We start from the raw sequence: 9,174 nt of genomic DNA on the forward strand, positions 1-9,174 counted from the left end.
AAGAATGACACTATGGAAGGAGGATTGCACCTGGTCTTCCTGAAGGTTGAGAGCAAAATGAGGAAGCACCTGGACTTTCCCCGGAGCCCTCTGTGTTTTTAAGGCATCAGGTGGAGTTGGAGTTCGTAAGCCACGTTCCCTATTTGAAATAGGAGTCACTTCTGCCTTCTTCCCATGGCAAATGGGTTGCTTTCCATAAGTGTTTGCTACAGAAGACATCTGTGGTGCTTCTTTAAGCTACAAAAAAATTGACCAAGATTGTGTGACATCTGTCCTGTCAAGTGTTCCTGATGCTGGGCCCTGAGGGAAGTGAAGACCATGTGATCAAACTCTGTGGCCTACCCTGGTCCTGCTCAATTGAGGATGTACAAAACTTCCCCTCTGACTGAACAATTCATAATGTGGTCACTGGTGTTGATTTCATTTATACTAGAGAAGGCAGGCAGAGTGCTGAGACTTTTGTTGATCTTAACTCAGAAGAGGATGTAAAATTGGCTCTGAAAAAAAGACAGGGAAAGCATGGGACACCAGTATACTGAGGTGTTAGAATTGAGATGGATTGAGTGTTGAAGCACAGTGGTCCAAACAGCGCCATCAGTGCCAACAACGGCTTTGTGAGGCTTTGGGGACTCCCGTGTGGATGCACAAAGGAAGAAATAGTTCAGTTTTTCTCAGGGTTGGAAATTGTGCCAAACAGGATCACATTACCTGTGGACCTGGAGGGCAAGATGACAGGGGAGGCCTTCATTCAGTTTACCTCACAAGTTAGCTGAAAAGCTCTAGGGGAAGCACAAGGAGAGAATAGGGCCCAGGTGTATTGAGGTGTGTTAAAGAACAGCCAGGAGGAAGTTAGGTCATACTTAGATCCACCTATGAAGTTTATGTCTGTGCAGAGGCCTGAGTGCTGTGACCAACCTAAGGCATCACAATGCCAATGTACCTCCAGGCTCTACCCAGCCAGTCACATTGTGAAACAGGCAATTCTGGATAGGATCAGGTCTGATGCCTATAGTGCAGACTGTGGGACTTATGAAGATTACAATGGCCTCAGTGATGGCTATGGCTTCACTACTGACCTGTTTGGAAGAGACCTCAGCTACAGTCTCTCAGGAATGTATGACCATAGATACAGAGACAATGAGATACAGAGACAATGAGATACAGAGACAGTGTAGAGCACCGCCCACTGGCCATTGCATCCATATGAGAGAGATGCCTAACAAAGCAAGAGAGAACATTTACAACTACTTCTCTCTAATTCAACCTTGTGAGAGTTCATATTGAGATTGGCCCTGATGGAAGAGTGATGTGACAAGAGATGCTGATGTTGAGTTTGCCACCCATGAAGAAGAGGTGGTGGCTATATCAAAGGAAAGGGCCAACATGCAGCACAGATACATAGAACTCTTCCTGAATTCAACAATAGAGGCTAATAACAGGGCTTATAGCAGCCAGGTGATGTAGGGTATGGTAGTGTCATCTGCTCAGGCAACTTACAGTGCCTGGGAGAGCCAGTCAGTAAGTGGTTATTACAGAGCAGCTACAGTGGTCAGAGTAGCATGAATGGATATGATTAATATTGTAGGACTATTTGGGTTATTTCAATAAAAAAATTTCACAGGCAGCCAATAAAGCCATGAAGAACAGTTTGTAACTCTAGAGGAATCTGTAGGACCCAATGATACCATGACTTTGTAAAATCTGGATTTAAAAACTACTTCTTCAAAAGAAAAAAAAAAAAAGAATGATGCCAGGACTTCCCTCACAACATGCACAGACATGTATAAAACAGCTCCCCCACACATGTGAACATAAAAGAAAATGTATATGCACATTTAATATAGTGTACATTTAAGAAAATATTACAAATACAAGAAAATACCAAAATAAAGCAGTGATTCTTGCACAGAAAAAAAATTGAAAGTTGGTATTGCAAGGGACTCTGCCAAGCTTCTATTCCCATAGACCTCTTTTGGACTTCTAAGACATTTGCAGTGCTAGGGAGCTTTGATGAACAGAGGGTTCAAAGCACCACACTTTCTGTCCTACAATCTCAGCTTTTACCTGTTTGGTGCATTGGGTTTCCAAATAAGATTTTCATTAAGAGCTACAGAGATGGCTAAATGGTTAAAGCAAAAAATGATCAGAGTTTGGATCCTCAAAATCCATGTAAAAGCTGTGTGAATGTGATGGTTATTTTTAATTTGGTACAATCTAGAATCACCTAGGAAGAGAGTCTCAGTGAGGGATTTTGTAGACCGGGTTGACTTTGTAGGTATGTCTGTGGGGTTTGTCTTGATTATTAATTGTTGTTGGAAAACAGGCTAGTATGGGTGGCAACCATGCCCTTGGTTTAAGCCCTAGACTATGGAAAAGAGGAAGAGAACTGTGCAGTAAGTATTCCGACAATTATTCTCTCTATGGTCTTGACTATGGATGTGACTAGCTGCTTCACTTCTTGTTTTGACTTTCTTGTAATGATGGACTATGATCTGTCCATCATTTTAACAATGTTGAACCATGTTTAAGACAGGGTGCCAAGGCATCAAACCAAAGTGTTATTCTTTTTTAAATTAATTTATTTAGTATTCACTTTGCATTCCAACCATAGGCACTCCCTCCCTCTTCCCTTTATCCTCGCCCTTTCTCAGTGACATTCACACGTCTTCCCTTGGGCCTCAAGACCCAAATGTACCACTTCTAGGCATATACCCAAGGGATACCCCATCATACAACAAACACATTTGTTCAACCATGTTCATAGCAGCTTTGTTTATAATAGCCAGAAACTGGAAATAACCCAGATGTCCCTCAAACAAAGAATGGATTAAAAAAAAAAAATTGTGGTATATTTACATAATGGAATACTACTCTGCTATTAAAAACAAGAAAATCGTGAAATTTGTAGGCAAATGGATGGAACTAGAAATGATCATCCTAAGTTAGGTAACCCAGACCCGGAAAGACACACATGGTATATACTCTCTTATAAACAGATATTAGCCATATAGTACAATGGATAAAAATACTACAATTCACAGACTGAAAGAGGCTACGTAATAAAGTGTCATTCTGTAGAAACTGACAACCTTCTTTTTTGAGACAGGGTCTCTCACAGGCCTGGAGTGAGCCAAGTTGCCTAGGTTGACCAGCTAGCAAGCCCCATGTGTTTGCTTCTGTCTCTTTGACACTGGCCTTACAAGTGTGCACTGCCATGCCTGAGGTGGTACTGAGGATTAAAGAAATCCTTATACCCCTAAGTTGCTTTGTATCAAATGAATTTTATCTTAGCAATAAAAATGACGTTAAGACTGTGGTCATGCAGCTGACTTGTAATTACAGCCTGGAAAAGCAGAGACTGGGAATCCCCAGAACAAGGTGGCCAACAAAATCAGCCTTATGGTGACCTCTGGGTTTGAATGAACCTGCTTCAAAAACAGTAAGATGGAGAATAATACAGGGAAGATGACTGCTATCAAATTTGGACATTTACATGCTCTGGCACACACACACACACACACACACACAGAGAGAGAGAGAGAGAGAGAGAGAGAGAGAGAGAGAGAGAGAGAGAGAGAGAGACAGAGACAGAGACAGAGACAGAGACAAAGACAGAGAGAGACAGAGGGAGAGAGAGAGAGAGAAAGAGACAGAGACAGAGACCTGGGATACAAAGGTGTTGTGTGCTGCGCAGGGATGAGGAACCACTGGGGATTGCTGGCTGACACCTTAGCTCCAGGGCTGATGGGAGACCCTAACCATCAGGCAAAGCAACTGCATTTCCACCCGACATTTCCACAATAATTTAATTCACTGAGTGCCCCTCTCTATGTTTAACACAGGAAAACATATCACAGAAAAAGGAAAAAAACTAACTACTTAACTCTAAAGTACATAACATGGGCTTCATACAATTTAATATGCCATCTAACATGGGGCAACATTATTTTCACTTCTTGTCCAGCACATTTGGCTGCATCTTCAAACATTTTATTAGAAAATTTCCTAATAGACATATTTAAATATAAATGTTTATTGATATTTTATTCAGGTAAAGATATTCTCTGAGATTTCAAAGATTCATTTCTACATTAAATTAGGAAAATAGTGGAATGCCTCAAAGCAGATATCCATAAATTCTCCCACAATGAAACTTTTAGTGTATTTCTTTCCAGGATTTTCTGTTTCTATAAACAAAATTGCTAGTGTAAGTTTAGGTTCACATACTGATTTCTTGTGCTTGTGATAACAGCATTTAAGACAAAAGCTACTGTCTTTAACTTTTTTGTACCACAGCATTAAGTATAAGCATGCTGACATGCAGCTGGTATATAGAACTTATTCATTTTGCACAACTGAAACTTAATAGCCATTGAATATCAACTTCTCATCTAGGCCCACCCACAGCCCATGACAACCATTCCATCACTCTCTTCCTTGATCAATTTGACTGTTTTAATTTCTGATTCATCTGCTTCACTGCTCTTTTGACTGAGTAATTTAATGTTGTGTGCATTTTCCCAAATCTGTAAATATGTATTGGAAATGGTTTTTGATGATTATGTACCATTTCATTGCATAAATATGTGTTTATTTATTTATGATGTTTTTCTATATTTAATACATATATGTGCTGCTTGCATATTATATTACATAGTTAATGCCTAAACATAAATATACCAATCAAATAAAAACTGACTTGAGGAGTTAAGTTCCAAACACCCATACTGAGTGGCTCACAACATCCTGTGTCTGAAATTCTAGTGGGAAGCTGACACTCTCTTCTGGCCTCCAGGGGTACCCATATGTACATGTGCATGTGCACATGTACAGAAAGAAAGAAAGAAAGAAAGAAAGAAAGAAAGAAAGAAAGAAAGAAAGAAAGAAAAAAAGAAAGAAAGAAGAGAGGGGGAGAAAGAAAGGAGAGAGGGGGGAGAAAAAAGGAAGAAAGGAAAGAAGAAAAAAAGATAAAAGAACAAAGAAAGGAAGAAAGAAAAAAAGAAAGGAAGAAATAGTTTTAACCAACTTAAATATGTACATTTTATTAAGTGCCTAAGAGGTTCATTTTATTTGTTTTTATAAAATTCATCATATTCCCTTTCTCCCAAGAAACATAATCTTTATTTTCTATATTTTAAATGTTTAATACAAATTCTTTGATTTTCCCTTTTCTCATAATTATTCAGTCAATAGGCTCAATTCCATTGAATCTAATTATTCTCCATTACTGGAATGCCAAATTTCCATTTTTATCTCAATTATATTCATCTAAGACATTTATTTCTTATTATTTATACCAGCATTTCCCTTTTCCCATTTTCCAACTTATATTGCATAACAGTAAACACAAGAATCCAATAAAGCATTCAAATAATTATACAAATACAAATACTTTCATTAACACAAACCTGCCATCACATCAAAGTCAAAATGATAGAAGATGTATTATTGTAGATGCCAAGAGTAGAAATCAAGTCCAGCTTGCCAGCCTCAGCAAAAATTAAAATGCCTAGAGGAGCATGAGAGTGTTCAACAACAGAGAAATAAAGCACAGATGGGTTTGGACAACAGGGCAGTAACTATCCAAGTGACAAGAAACAGGGAAAGTCTGGTCTGTGATCAGAACCTCCTTCCCTTCCAATGTTCAGTGCTTCAGGAGAGAGTGTGCATCTTGTTAAGCTGCCCTTGAGGCCGCAGAGTTTGAGTTAAGATGATCTGGGGTTGGCAGCCTGCGTTTTCTCTATAAGAAGGCAGAAATATGGATTAAACTCATTAGGTGACATGAGATGAAAGATAAGCTTGCCAAAGGGCAAATAAGGGTCTCTATCTTGACAAGGCATACCATCGCTGTTTAATAAACACTTGTGTCAAACTAAATTCAAGGGCGTTTGGGGATTGTAGGGAAAAAGGGTGGAAAGAAACATAGAATAGAATAATAAAAGGGAAGAAGAAAAAGAAAGGAAAGGGCAGGATCTTGGGAGCAATTCATGGTAAATTTTGATGAAGAAAATAAGCTAGATATCACTTTTTATTTCAATTCAATGAGGGACTAATGTACTGTCACCAGCTTTTGTGGGTGGCTTTCATACTGACTTTGAAAGCAGTTTTCAAAGGAAATTCAGAAATGATCATCCAAAGTGGCCTTAATGTTGGTATAATCTAGAATTTCCCTATGGGGCATGTTCAAGAGCTCATTTAAATACTTGTGTCCTGATATGGAGGCTTCTTAAAACCTCACTTATGATTGCATGTTTTACATTTTTCCTCAAATTAATTCATTCATAACTGCAGTATGAGGCAATAGGAACACCAAGAGAAAGGCAGGAGGGATATCAATCTAAACACAATAAGTTTAAAATAAAATATAAAGATCTAATATAATTTCAAAGACCTATATGGGTTTCCAAACACATTTTCAAAGCCTGCTAAGAACTACAGTAATCGTTGCTGTACATCTGACAGTAGCTATAACTAAGACTAAGCATTTTGTATTAAAGCATTCATCATATTGGAAATGACTGGCTACATACAAAATTGTTCCAATTTTAAAGGTTCAAAAATTGAGGATCAGGAAGGTTGAATTGACAAATGTGTAATAAAGCAGAGCCATGCTGGTCATTGGGTACATGGCTCAGTATAGGACTAACAAGAGCAAAAGAAGAAAATGAGGCCAAGAATTTATTACTTGTTTATATGGCCAAAGTGTTCAAACATGAACCATGCAACATATGTTCTAGTTGATGTTAAGCTTGAAAAGAAATAAATTAGTAAATCACCTTTTAAGGTTTTTCTTTTCAAATGTATGCACTTAGCTGATTTTAAAAATCCAGTTACTCCATATTTGATACAAAATTATTTGATAGAGCCCAAGATATAGAAACAGCATAATTACCATCATCAGAGGAGGGGATTTAAAAAAAAAAAAAAGGTATTCTATAAACACAACAGAATACTTTTGAGCCTTAAAACATATAAAGGAAATCTTATTGCTTGAGACAGCATGGGTGATGCAGAAGGACACTATACTAAGTGAAATAAGAAAGGCACAAAAAGACAGCTATCATGATCTCACTTTCATGTAAGAGCTACCAAAATATTGAACAGGAGACTCAGAGAATGGTTATGAGAAACAATAATCCCCACTTAAGTAAAAAAAAAAAAGTACAGGAAACTCAGCAGCAAAAGCAAGTCAGATTCATGTTCAGTTCTGCAGAGGCTGAGCACGAGCTTAGACTAAGGCAAAAAAAGCTGCATGCCAATTTGGCATAAAGCAGTAGCATTATATTCCTAATAACAGGTTCCTGCCCCTAAATTCCTGGTTGTCTGAGTTCTTCATGAAAATAGAGACTTAGCTACTGTAGTCTTCATCCCAACTTCTTAACCCTCCTGGGCCTCAGGGTCCCCTTCCCTTTTAGAATTTGTGGAATTAGTTAAGGAACAGATTGGAACTCTTCAACCTGAAGATGAACGAAACAGAGCCCAGAGGCCGCTATCTGGGGAAGACAGGGCCTCAGCGCCTTCCTGTACATATATGTGAGTCATTGATGAACTCTCAATGCACCTCCATACTGAAGAGACCATTAACGACCTGTTTCATCCAGTGATTCCGGGCATGATCAGAGAGGAAAGTCGAAAAGTTTTAGAAATAGGCTGTGCAACATGAGGACTGTACAGAGTACCAATAGGATGGACATTTCAATTAATTTGTAAACCTAGGACCAATGGCTCAGAGGTTAAGAACACTTTCTGATACTGCAGAGGACCCTGGGTTCAGTTCTCCATACCCACATGGCAGCTCACAACCACTGCGAGTCCAATTCCAGAAGCTCTAACACCTGCTTCTTTTGGGGGGGCGGGGTTGGTATTCTGAGACAGGGTTTTTCTGTATAGCCTTGGCTGTCCTGGACTCACTTTGTAGGCCAGGCTGGCCTTGAACTCACAGTGATCTGCCAGCCTCTGCCTCCCGAGTACTGGGACTGCAGGCATGCACCACCACACCTGGCCTAACACCTGCTTCTCACCCAATCAGGTGACAGGCAGCCATCTGGTGAATGAACTCACCTGCAGACGCTCACAAATAGACTCCAAATAAGTCCTTTGTAGTAAAAATAAAATATAATCATGTATCCATAACTGATATTAATTTTAAAAACTAAAAAATACCTCATACATTGCCAAGTAGACAGGCAGTGAGGAAATTTCCATGAAAGGAAGGCAACTTGAATCAATGAGCCACACTGCACTACTTTCTTACTTATAGAAGGAAAAGCCATATTTTCTTTAATGACCAAAGAATAGGCCTGCAGGCATCCTTATGAGTGGCTTGATTCCACAGCCTATCTGAATGAGAAAGCAATAAAAGAGAGCTCATGAGGACCTGAAAAGTTTGTAGAAAGAACAACTGCTTCATAATAAGAGTTTCCAGATTGCAACGTAGAAAGAAGAAATCCATACCCAGAGCATAGCAGAAGCTAGGATATGAGGTAATTTGGGCTTCCTTTTGAGCTTCACAAACCTTATGAACAGTGGTGGAAGTTATTCGGTCACATTTATTGCAAGGTCTAGTTCAGCGCCTTCCATGGGTGGGCAGTCAAAAAAATCTTATTTGAAGATAATATTTATGCAATGATAATCAGTCTCCTTTGGTTGTAGCAATTTTGGGGGAGAATATTGTCTGTGCTGAGGTTAAGCTTTGTAAGGTAAAATAATAAAAGGAAGGGCAAAGACCAGATGTGGAAAGTATTCAGAAGAGAAATTAAGGTTTAGGCAAAATTTACATAAACATTGGCAATTACAATTCAGAAAAGTAAATGCATTTATAGAAAAGTTTGAAACAAGCTTTGCTTGATGCAAAGAGCGCATCAAAATTACTGGTGCTTTTCATCCTTCCCAGTTTCATCAACTCACCCATACTTACTCATTCAAAGAGCGAGGGTGAGGACACAGAAGGACTCTGGCCCTTGTTTCAGGGCAAAGGAGATCAATTACCTATAATTGAGTCCTTTTGCCTTTGTTTCTGGAGGTCTGTGGACACTACATTAACAAATATAAACACCTTCCCTGGAGTTTTGTCACAAGAGAAATTGAACTGCATACTTTTTTACACTGTTTTAATGTTGTAGCTCAAGCATATCAAAGATTCAAAGGTTACAAAGTATATGTGGATTTTGAGTG

At 38.9% G+C, this 9,174-nt stretch overlaps 1 pseudogene; it reads left to right on the forward strand.

The window, feature by feature from the left end:
• The first annotated feature begins 293 nt into the window (after positions 1-293).
• LOC127202383 (heterogeneous nuclear ribonucleoprotein F-like) lies at positions 294-1,577 on the forward strand (annotated as a pseudogene).
• Positions 1,578-9,174: the final 7,597 nt, after the last annotated feature.

This window comes from Acomys russatus, chromosome 18, assembly GCF_903995435.1.
Source record: "Acomys russatus chromosome 18, mAcoRus1.1, whole genome shotgun sequence".
NCBI lineage: Eukaryota > Metazoa > Chordata > Mammalia > Rodentia > Muridae > Acomys > Acomys russatus.